The sequence below is a fragment of the Coregonus lavaretus genome, assembly GCF_964263955.1.
Source record: "Coregonus lavaretus genome assembly, chromosome: 9".
In the NCBI taxonomy this organism is placed as follows: domain Eukaryota; kingdom Metazoa; phylum Chordata; class Actinopteri; order Salmoniformes; family Salmonidae; genus Coregonus; species Coregonus lavaretus.
The window spans coordinates 13475192-13485825 of record NC_139996.1 but is presented as its reverse complement, the minus strand read 5'-3'; positions in this window follow the sequence as shown (position 1 = coordinate 13485825).

Sequence of the window (10634 nt, the reverse complement as noted above, 5' to 3'; positions counted from 1 at the left end):
TGAGAGGATCTCCATGGAAACTAGCTAAATGCAGGGCATGCACCAAGCAAATCTCTTCCATCACGTTACCATCTTTTCTCTCTCTCTCTCTCTCTCTCTCTCTCTCTCCAATTCAAAGGGCTTTATTGGCATGGGAAAAATACACTGAGTGTACAAAACATTAGGAACACCTGCTCTTTCCATGACAGACTGACCAGGTGAATCCAGGTGAAAGCTATGATCCCTTATTGATGTCACTTGTTAAATCCACTTCAATCAGTGTAGATGAAGGGGAGGAGAAATGTTTAAGCCTTCAGACAATTGAGAAATGGATTGTGTATGTGTGCCATTCAGAAGGTGAATGGGCAAGACAAAACAATTGAAGTGCCTTTGAACGGGGTATGGTAGTAGGTGCCAGGCGCACCGGTTTGAGTGTGTCAAGAACTGCAATGCTGCTGGGTTTATCATGCCCAACAGTTTCCCGTGTGTATCAAGAATGGTCCAACACCCAAAGGACATTCAGCCAATTTGACACAACTGTGGGCCAGCATCCCTGTGGAACGCTTTCGACACCTTGTAGAGCATGCCCCGACAAATTGAGTCTGTTCTGAGGGCAACTCAATAGTAGGAAGATGTTCCTAATGTTTTGTACACTCAGTGTATGTTTACATTGCCAAAGCAAGTGAAATCGATAATAAACAAAAGTGACATCAACAATCAGAAATTAACAGTAAACATTACACTCACAAAAGTTTCAAAAGAATAGAGACATTTCAAATGTTATATTATGGCTATGTACAGTGTTGTAACAATGTGCAAATAGTTGAAGTACAAAAGGGAAAACAAATAAACATAAATATGGGTTGTATTTACAATGGTGTTTGTGCTTCACTGGTTGCCCATTTCTTGTGGCAACAGGTCACACATATTTATTGCTGTGATGGCACACTGTGGTATTTCACCTAATAGATATGTGAGTTGATCAGAATTGGATTTGTTTTCTAATTTTTTGTGGGTCTGCGTAATCTGAGGGAAATATGTGTGTAATATGGTCATACATTTGGCAGGAGGTTAGGAAGTGTAGCTCAGTTTCCACCTCATTTTGTGGGCAGTGTGCACATAGCCTGTCTTCTCTCGAGTGCCAGGTCTGCTTACGGCAATAGCAAGGCTATGATCACTGAGTCTGTACATAGTCAAAGCGTTCCTTAATTTTGGGCCAAATAGCATTCCAGTTTGCTCTGTTTTTTGTTTAATTCTCTTTCTCTTTCTCTTTCTCTTTCTCTTTCTCTTTCTCTTTCTCTCTCTCTCTCTCTCTCTCTCTCTCTCTCTCTCTCTCTCTCTCTCTCTCTCTCTCTCTCTGTCTCTCTGTCTCTCAATTCAATTCAAAGGGGCTTTATTGGCATGGGAAACATATGTTTACATTGCCAAAGCAAGAGAAATAAACAATAAACAAAAGTGAGAATAAACAAAAACAACATCAACATAAAACTATTAGTAAACATTGCACTCACAAAGATTTCAAAAAGATAAATTCATTTCAAGTGTTATATTATCAGCTATGTACTGTTTCTTAGCAATGTGCATTGTGCGTACGAATAGTAGGGAAAGATAAATAAACAAATAAATATTGGTGGTATTTACAATGTTGTTTGTGCTCCACTGATTGCCCTTTTTTCATGGCAACGGGCCAAAAATCTTGCTGCTGTGATTGCACATTGAAGTATTTCGACTAACAGATATGGGAGTTTATCAATGTTTGAATTGTTTTCAAATTCTTTGTAGGTCTGTGTGATCTGTGGTAAATATGTGTCTCTAATGTGGATACTGTACATTTGGCAAGAGGTTAGGAAGTGCAATAGCAAGGATATATGTTCACTGAGTCTGTACATAGTCAAGAATTTTCTTAATTTTGGGTCAGTCACAGTGGTCAGGTATTCTGCCACTGTGTTCTCTCTGTTTAGGGCCAGAAAGCATTCCAATTTGCTATGTTTGATGGTTGATTCTTTCCAGTGTCAAATAGTTATCTTTTTGCTTTCTCATAATTTGGTTGGGTCTAATTGTATTGCTGTCCTGGGGCTCTGTGGGGTCTGTTTGTGTTTGTGAACAGAGCCCCAGATCCAGCTGGCTGTGGGGACTCTTCTCTAGGTTAATCTCTCTGTAGGTGAGGGCTTTGTAGTGGGATGTGTGGGTATTGCTTCCTTTTGGGTGTTTGTAGAATTTAACAGCTATTTTTTGCATTTTGATAACTAGCAGGTATAGTCCAAATTCTGCTCTGCATGCATTGTTTGGAGCTTTGCGTTGTACACAAAGTATTTTGTAACGACCCGGTATTGTGTTCTGTATTCGTGGGTGTGTTATTGTTCTCATGGGTATTAGCAGGGGTTAAATATGCCAGGACAGACGGAAAGGTTGGGGGGGTGTGATGGGTAATCCCGCAGGGTTTTTGAAATGCATAAATAGGGAACACTGTCTCATCTCTCTCTTTTTCGATTCAGGATCTTGATCTGCTCCTACGAATCTGACACTTAACTTTACATTGTGTATTTGTGTACGTTCTGAACAATAGCCCAGTTTAGGAATAAACCTGTGTTCTGCCCTGCACATCTGGTGTCTGTCAGCAAAATGGCAGAACTGGCGGCTTTTCCTTCGCACCGCTCGACCAGAGAAGATGTCACGGCAACGGGGATGTCAACGTCACCGGGTGTGGAAATGGCTGGGCCTGCTTATGTAAACAAAGATGGCAGCGCTCTATTGCCATTAGCGGTAGTGGCTAAAGTACCGAAGTTCAATGGACAAGGTAAATGGGAAGTTTTTTTCACTCAATTCGAGTTGTTGGCTAGAGCCGGTAGGTGGTCTGACGAGACAAAATCGTTACAGCTTGCCCTGAGCCTGGCAGAGGAGACGTCGGAATGCCTGCTAATGCTAGCCCCGGACGAGAGGGGCGACTACGATGCGCTAGTGGAGGCATTGGGGGGCTGTTTCGGCAGCGATGCGCAGCCCAACATGCTGCGGATTGAACTGAGTAACAGAAAGAGACTTCTGGGGGAATCGTTAAAGGCGCTGGCGAGTGGTATTCTGAGCCTGACCCGGCGGGCTTATGCAACTATGTCGATTGGGGTGCAAGACGAGCTGGCACGGGACAGTTTTATTAGAGCACTCTCTTCCACCGAACTGGGTAAGCATGTTCAGATGGCGGACCCACTGTTTCTGCGGGCTGCAGTGGAGATAGCCAGGAAGAGGGAGCTGATCTGGGGTGAGGGAGTGAGAGTGGAGGTTGCCAGTCAACCGGAGGTGAGAGCAGTGGCGGCCGGGGTGCCGGGGGTCGCCATACCAGAGTGGGTCGATGAGTTGGGCGGTTTAGTCAAGACTGCTTTGCTTGTCATTGAGAGGTGCTCCAGGCAACGTTGCAGCGTTAGCTCAACTCCCATTGTCTGCTGGGGTTGTGGCCAGCTTGGCCACATTCAGCGGGAGTGTGGCAGATTCTCCCGTCACCAGGGAATCGACAGTGGGTTCTCGCGCAGGGGCCACCCCCCACCCCGGAACCCGCAGTTAGCAGAAGATGTACCCAGCAGTGCAGGCAAGAGGGTGGGGACCTGCTCCCCCAGGGTGTAGCTTCCGCCACGTTTCCTAGTCTGGTAGTTGTGGTGGGACGTACCTGTACCACCGTGGGGGACTTCTGTAATGTCATCGTCAAGGTAGAAGGGGTGGAATGTTCGGCCCTGGTCGACACAGGCTCTACAGTAACCCTGGTGAGACCAGACATACTACCTGTTGGGGTGCGGGTGGAGCCGACCCTTGTCCAGCTGCGGACTGTCACGGGGGAGCTAGCCCCCATGTTAGGGAAGTGTCAGCTGTCTGTGACTGCGGGGGGAGAACTGTGGGGTGTCCGGTGTGGATAGCAGCGGTGCAGGACCCCTATATACTGGGAATGAACTCTGTGGGGCTCAGTTGGACTTAGCTTCGGGCACTTTGAGGCTGTCAGGGGGGCCCACAGTGGGGATGTCGCCTTCGGGATGGCCAGGGCTGTCCCTCCGTCTTCCTCCAAGCTTGCCGAAACTCCACTGGTCGTCCCGGCTGCTCCGTTGGTCGTTGTGCCATCCCAGCAGCTGTCTCCGGAGGCGACGGTCTTCACTCCCCATAATGGTGCAAGCAGCCCAGTAGCCCAAAACACACTGGCTTCTTCACCCCATCAGCCCGATGGGGAAGGAGGAAGCTATCGGGGCCTAAATTCTGTCACCACTAAATAATCTTACCTCCTACCGAGGATCGACGAGTCGCTAAACCACGTGAGAGGGTCCTCGTGGTTCTCCTCCCTTGATCTGCGCAGTGGCTACTGGCAGGTGCCCCTCTCGCCAGGGGCACGTGAAAAAACTGCCTTCTCCACAGATAGGAGGCATTGGCAGTTCAAGGTGCTGTGCTTCGGCCTCTGTAATGCTCCTGCCACCTTTGAGAGGCTCATGGACAGAGTGCTGGCTGGGGTTCCTAGAGACGAGTGTGTCGTGTACTTAGACGACATATTGGTGCACGGCACATCGTTCGAGTGGGCACTGGGGGCACTTAGGCGAGTGTTGGAGAGGATCTCGGGGGCGGGGCTAAGATTACATCCGGGAAAGTGCCATTTCATGCAAAGGGAGGTGGCGTTCCTGGGTCATCAGCTGGGTGGTGAGGGCATCAGCACGATGCCAGACAAAGTGGAGGTGTGAGGGGGTGGCCAGTTCCAGGGGGAAAAAAAGAGATTAAGAGCTTCTTGGGGCTGGCATCTTACTATCGTAGGTTTGTGAAGGGGTTTGTGAAGGGGTTTAGACCCCGTGTAGCTCAGTTGGTAGAGCATGGCGCTTGCAACGCCAGGGTTGTGGGTTCGTTTCCCACGGGGAGCCAGTATGAAAATGTATGCACTCACTAACTGTAAGTCGCTCTGGATAAGAGCGTCTGCTAAATGACTAAAATGTCAATGTAAAAAATGTTTGCGGGGGTAGCGGCTCCTTTAAACCACCTTCTCAAGGAGGACATTGTTTTTCAGTGGACCGAAGAGCACCAGTGGGTGTTTGAAGCCCTCAAACATGCCCTGGTCGAGGCCCCTGTCCTGGCCTCACCAGACCCTAACCGTCCGTTCATCCTGGACACCGACGCAAGCAATGAGAGCTTGGGGGCTGTGCTGGCTCAGCGTGGTCCTGATGGGGAACACATAGTAGTTTATTAAAACACTACTGCGTGACAAGGAGAGAACTATTGGCTGTCATGGCAGCAGTACGCCATTTCAAGTACTACCTGGGGGGCCTGCCGTTTGTGGTCCAGACGGATCACTCCACCCTGCAGTGGCTTCTCTCCTTCAAGGAGCCAGAGGGTCAGATTGCCCGCTGGCTGGAGGAGCTGCAACCCTACGACTTCCAGGTGGCGCATAGAGCCGGCCTTCACCACAGCAATGCAGACGCCTTGTCCCGCCGCCCGTGTGCTGAGGACGGCTGTGGGTACTGCTTCAAATGGGTGGAGCGAGAGAGAGAACTGTGCACGGAGGAGGGAGTCACGGCCACGGTGAGTCAGCTGGGGGTGACAGAGTGCCGGGACCTCAAGGCTGTGGACGTCGGGGAGTGGAGGCGTCGCCAGGAGGAGGATGCAGAGCTGTGTCCTGTGCTGCGGTGGGTGGAAGAGAGAAGACGTCTGCCATGGGGGGAAGTAGCCCCTCTATCACCAGTCACCAAAGGCCTGTGGGCTAAATTTACAGTCCTTAGAGTGGCTGAGGCTGCAGGGGAGCGTGTTACAGCAGCTTCACAGGGGAGTAGGCGCGGGGCATTTTGCGGTCTCCAAAACGTTAAAGCGTGTGCGTAAAGGCTTCTATTGGGCCATGCACAGGAGGGATGTGGAGGACTTTTTGTCAGGACCCGATGCGAGAAACAGTCACTAATAATTGTCAGAACCCAGAAGATGAGGCAGACACAGCAGTACTAGAGATGGTGGTTTAATAAAGAACAAAAATCCTCAGGCAAAGAAACTAAATCCACAATGTCCAAAAATAAAGCCAAGAGGCACAAAGAGGAAAACCTCCAAAAACAAAGGAACTCCACAAAGTGGTAAAAATTCCACCAGAGAAAAATCCATATAACACAAGGCTTGGGCTGGGGCTGGGTGCTAACTTACAAACACTGAGCAAGGAACTGAGGAACACACAGGGTTTAAATACTAACAGGGGAATGACCTACAGGTGCAAACAATAATTAGATCAAGAAAAAACAAAAGGTACAAAAAAGGTGCAATGGGGACATCTAGTGACCAAAACCCGAACAGTCATGGCCAAAACCTGACAGAATCCCCCTCCTAGGAACGGCTCCTGACGTTCCTACCAGCCTTCTCAGGGTGGAGGGCCCTGAACTGACGAATGAGGTCAGGGTCCAGTATGTCCTTGGCAGGAACCCAGGAGCGCTCCTCGGGACCGTAGCCTTCCCAGTCCACCAGATACTGCCAGGACCGCTGCACCCGGCGGGAATCCAGTATCCGGTGGACGGTATAAGCCGACTGGCCACCGATGACACGGGGCGGAGGGGGAGGTCTGCCTGCCGGAATAAGGGGAGAAAAAACAACAGGTTTTAATAAAGAAATGTGAAATGTTGGATTGATCTTAAGGGATCTGGGTAAGTGCAGGCGAAAAGTAACGGGATTGACTCTCCTGGCAATCTTAAAGGGACCGATGAACCTCTGGGACAGCTTGCGAGACTCCACCCGTAGCGGTAGGTTCTTAGTTGAGAGCCATACTCTCTGGCCGGGGTACAGGGTAGGACCGGGACGGCGACCTCTGTTGGCTTGTCGTTGGTACTGCTGAGAGGAACGCAGAAGATTAAGACGTGCCTTCTTCCACGTAAGCCGACAGCGTCTGATGAACCTCGAGGCTGAAGGCACTCTGACTTCTGCCTCCTGGTCCGGGAACAGTAGAGGTGCATAGCCAAACTGACACTCATGCGGGGACATACCAGTGGAGGAGGAGCACAAGGTGTTGTGCGCGTACTCGGCCCAAACAATGAAGGATGACCAAGTGGACGGGTTGTTGGAAACCATGCATCTGAGGGTGGTTTCCAGCTCCTGATTCATCCTCTCAGTTTGGCCATTGGACTCCGGATGGTACCCGGAAGATAAACTGGCCGTGGCCCCTATGAGTTGGCAGAAGGCCTTCCAAAACCTTGAGGCGAACTGGGGACCTCTGTCGGAAACCATATCTTGCGGGATCCCAAAGACTCGGAACACATGGTTAATCACCAACTCAGCTGTTTCCTTGGCAGAAGGTAATTTGGTCAAAGGAACAAACCTGGCCGCCTTAGAAAACCTGTCGATGATGACTAGGATCGTAGTATTACCATGGGACGGAGGAAGGCCAGTAATAAAGTCCAATGAGATATGGGACCAGGGTCGGTGGGGAATAGATAGAGGGTGAAGGAGTCCTTGAGGGCGAAGGTGAGAAGATTTGCCCTGGCAGCACACGGAACAGGCCTTGATGAAAGTGGCAACGTCTTCCTTCATGGTGGGCCACCAGAACTTACGCTGGATGAACTCCAAGGTGCGGCCTATGCCCGGGTGACAGGTGAGGCGAGAGGAGTGCCCCCACCGAAGGACTTGGGACCTTGCTGCCTTGGGAACAAACAACCGATTAGCAGGACCTCCACCAGGGCCCGGTTCGATGGCTTGAGCTTGTTTCACGGTATCCTCCACTTGCCACGAGATCGGAGCCACGATCTTAGCGGCCGGAAGGACAGTCATGTCAGTATCTTCTCGAATGGCAGGAGAGTAGATTCGTGACAAGGCGTCCGGTTTGAGATTCTTCGACCCGGGTCTATAGGTGAGGATAAACTGAAATCGGCTGAAGAAAAGAGACCATCGAGCTTGTCTGGCGTTCAACCGCTTCGCCTGCTGGATATACTCCAGATTCTTGTGGTCCGTAAGCACTTGAAACGGTTGAGAAGCCCCCTCGAGCCAGTGTCTCCATTCCTTCAATGCCATCTTAACCGCTAGGAGTTCACGGTCCCCCACATCGTAATTCCTCTCGGCCGGGGTAAGCCGGTGAGAGAAGAAGGCGCAAGGATGAAGCTTCTTGTCTTCACCCCTCTGAGACAGGACAGCTCCAACCCCAACCTCTGATGCGTCTACCTCCACCACAAAAGGTTCCTCCGCCGTTGGTAGTGTCAGGATGGGAGCAGAGAGGATGCGCTGCTTGAGTCCTTGGAAGGCCGTCTCAGCTTCTCTTCCCCACAGAAACCTTGTGTTGCCACCCTTGGTTACCGCCGAGAGAGGGGCTGCCACCGAGCTGAAGTTCTTGATGAACTTGCGGTAAAAGTTGGTGAAGCCCAGGAAACGTTGAACTTCCTTAACGGACTTGGGGTTGGGCCAATCCGCTACCGCCTCTACCTTCTTGGGGTCCATCTGGACTCGTCCGGGTTCCACTATAAATCCCAGGAATTGTACTCGAGAGGAATGGAATTCACACTTCTCCGGCTTAACGTACAAATGGCTGTCTAGGAGGCGTTTGAGCACTTGTCTGACATGCTTAGTGTGTTCTTGAAGGGAGCTCGAAAAGATGAGGATGTCATCCAAGTACACAAACACGAAGATGTTAAGCATATCCCTAAGCACATCGTTTATGAGCGCTTGGAACACAGCCGGAGCGTTGGTCAGGCCGAAGGGCATCACCGAGTATTCGTAGTGACCAGTAGGCGTGTTGAAAGCGGTCTTCCACTCGTCCCCGGGTTTGATCCGCACAAGATGGTATGCGTTCCGAAGGTCAAGCTTAGTGAAGACAACTGCTTCCTGGAGCAGCTCAAAGGCTGTGGCCATAAGAGGTAGCGGGTAGCGGTTACGGACAGTTATGGCATTGAGTCCCCGGTAGTCGATGCAAGGTCGTAATCCGCCGTCTTTCTTGGCCACAAAGAAAAACCCTGCTCCCGCCGGCGAGGTAGATGGACGCATGAGGCCTGCTGTCAGAGCGTCCTTGATGTAGGTATCCATAGCAGCTCGTTCGGGTGGAGAAAGGGAAAAGATCCGACCCCTGGGAGGGCAGGTCCCCGGCAACAGGTCGATGGTGCAATCGTAAGGTCTATGGGGTGGTAGTTTGGTGGCCCTCTGTTTGCTAAATACCAGTTTGAGGTCATGGTAACACTCGGGAACTCGGGACAAGTCGATGGATTCTAGAGACTCGGAAGGAGAACTCTGGGAACTCGGGAAGATACAAGTGGCTTGGCACGTGGGACCCCACTGCTTGATAGTGCCCACAGACCAGTCGATGTGAGGGTTATGGCTGTGAAGCCAGGGATAGCCAAGGACGAGAGGAAACTCGGAACAGGCGATCAGATGAAAGTTCATCACTTCCTTGTGTTGGGAAACTGAAAGTCGTAAGGGGGTAGTGGCACGAGTGACAAGTCCAGATCCCAAAGGACTTCTATCCAACGTAGTAACCCTTATGGGGTCACTTAGAGGTTCAGACGGAACGCCATTCTCCTTCGCCCAGATCCCATCCATGAAGTTACCTGCGGCTCCAGAGTCTACCAAGGCTTGAAGAGAAACCTCGTGGTCGTCCCAGGAAAGGGTAACAGGAATGAGCAGGCGGGAGTTGGATGGATGGGAGGAGGTTATGTTTCCCGTTACAGTCCTCCCAGGCCTGCACGGGAGAGTGCGTTTCCCTGGAGCCCGGGACACGTGGAGCGGAAATGGCCCGGTTTGCCGCAATATAGACAGCATCGCTCCCTCATTCGGCGGTCTCTCTCAGCCTGGGAGATGCGTCCAACCTGCATGGGTTCTGGTGGAGCCAGCGAGGATAAAGGTGGAGACTCGGAGTTGGAACCGATAGGAACTAGGGTGAGCGGTCTATGGTTTTGTTCTCTCTCTCTCAGACGCTGGTCTATGCGTGAAGCCAACTTGATAAGGGACTCGAGGTTGTCCGGTGGTTCCCGAGTGGCCAGTTCATCTTGGATGGTGTCAGAAAGACCCTTCAAAAAACACACTGTGAGCGCCTCGTCGTTCCAGCCACTTGCTGCTGCCACAGTGCGGAACTGGATGGCATAGTCCGTCACGCTGCGCCGACCTTGGCGGAGAGTCAGGAGCTGTTTGGCTGAGTCAGGGCCGTTGGTAGGACCTTGAAACACTCGCTTGAATTCTTCAGCAAAGGTAGAGTAGCTGGCACAGCAGGGACTTTGGGCATCCCACACAGCAGTAGCCCAGGCTAGAGCCTTTTCCGACAGCAGGGTGATGATATATGCTATCTTGGACCGGTCGGTGGGAAACGACGATGGTTGCAGCTCAAAGGAGAGAGAACATTGGGTGAAAAACCCCTTACAAACACTTGGGTCCCCTGAGAACCGTTGAGGAGGCGGCAGACGAGGTTCCGCCAGGGGATTAACTGCCAGGAGCCCTTGAATCGGATGAACTGGAGCAGAAGCGGTTGCCGGGGAAAGTCGATCCGAAATCTGCTTTATGGAAGTCAGCATCTCTGACAGAAGTTGAGAATGTCTAGCCATTAAGGCCTCTTGCTGAACCAGAGCAGCTTCGTGGCGTTGGACAGTCCCCTCATGGTGGGACAGCATGGAAAAAAAAATCCTGGGTACTGGCTGCCTCTGGGTTCATAATAATGGCTCAGTGTTTCTGTCAGGACCCGATGCGAGAAACAGTCACTAATAATTGTC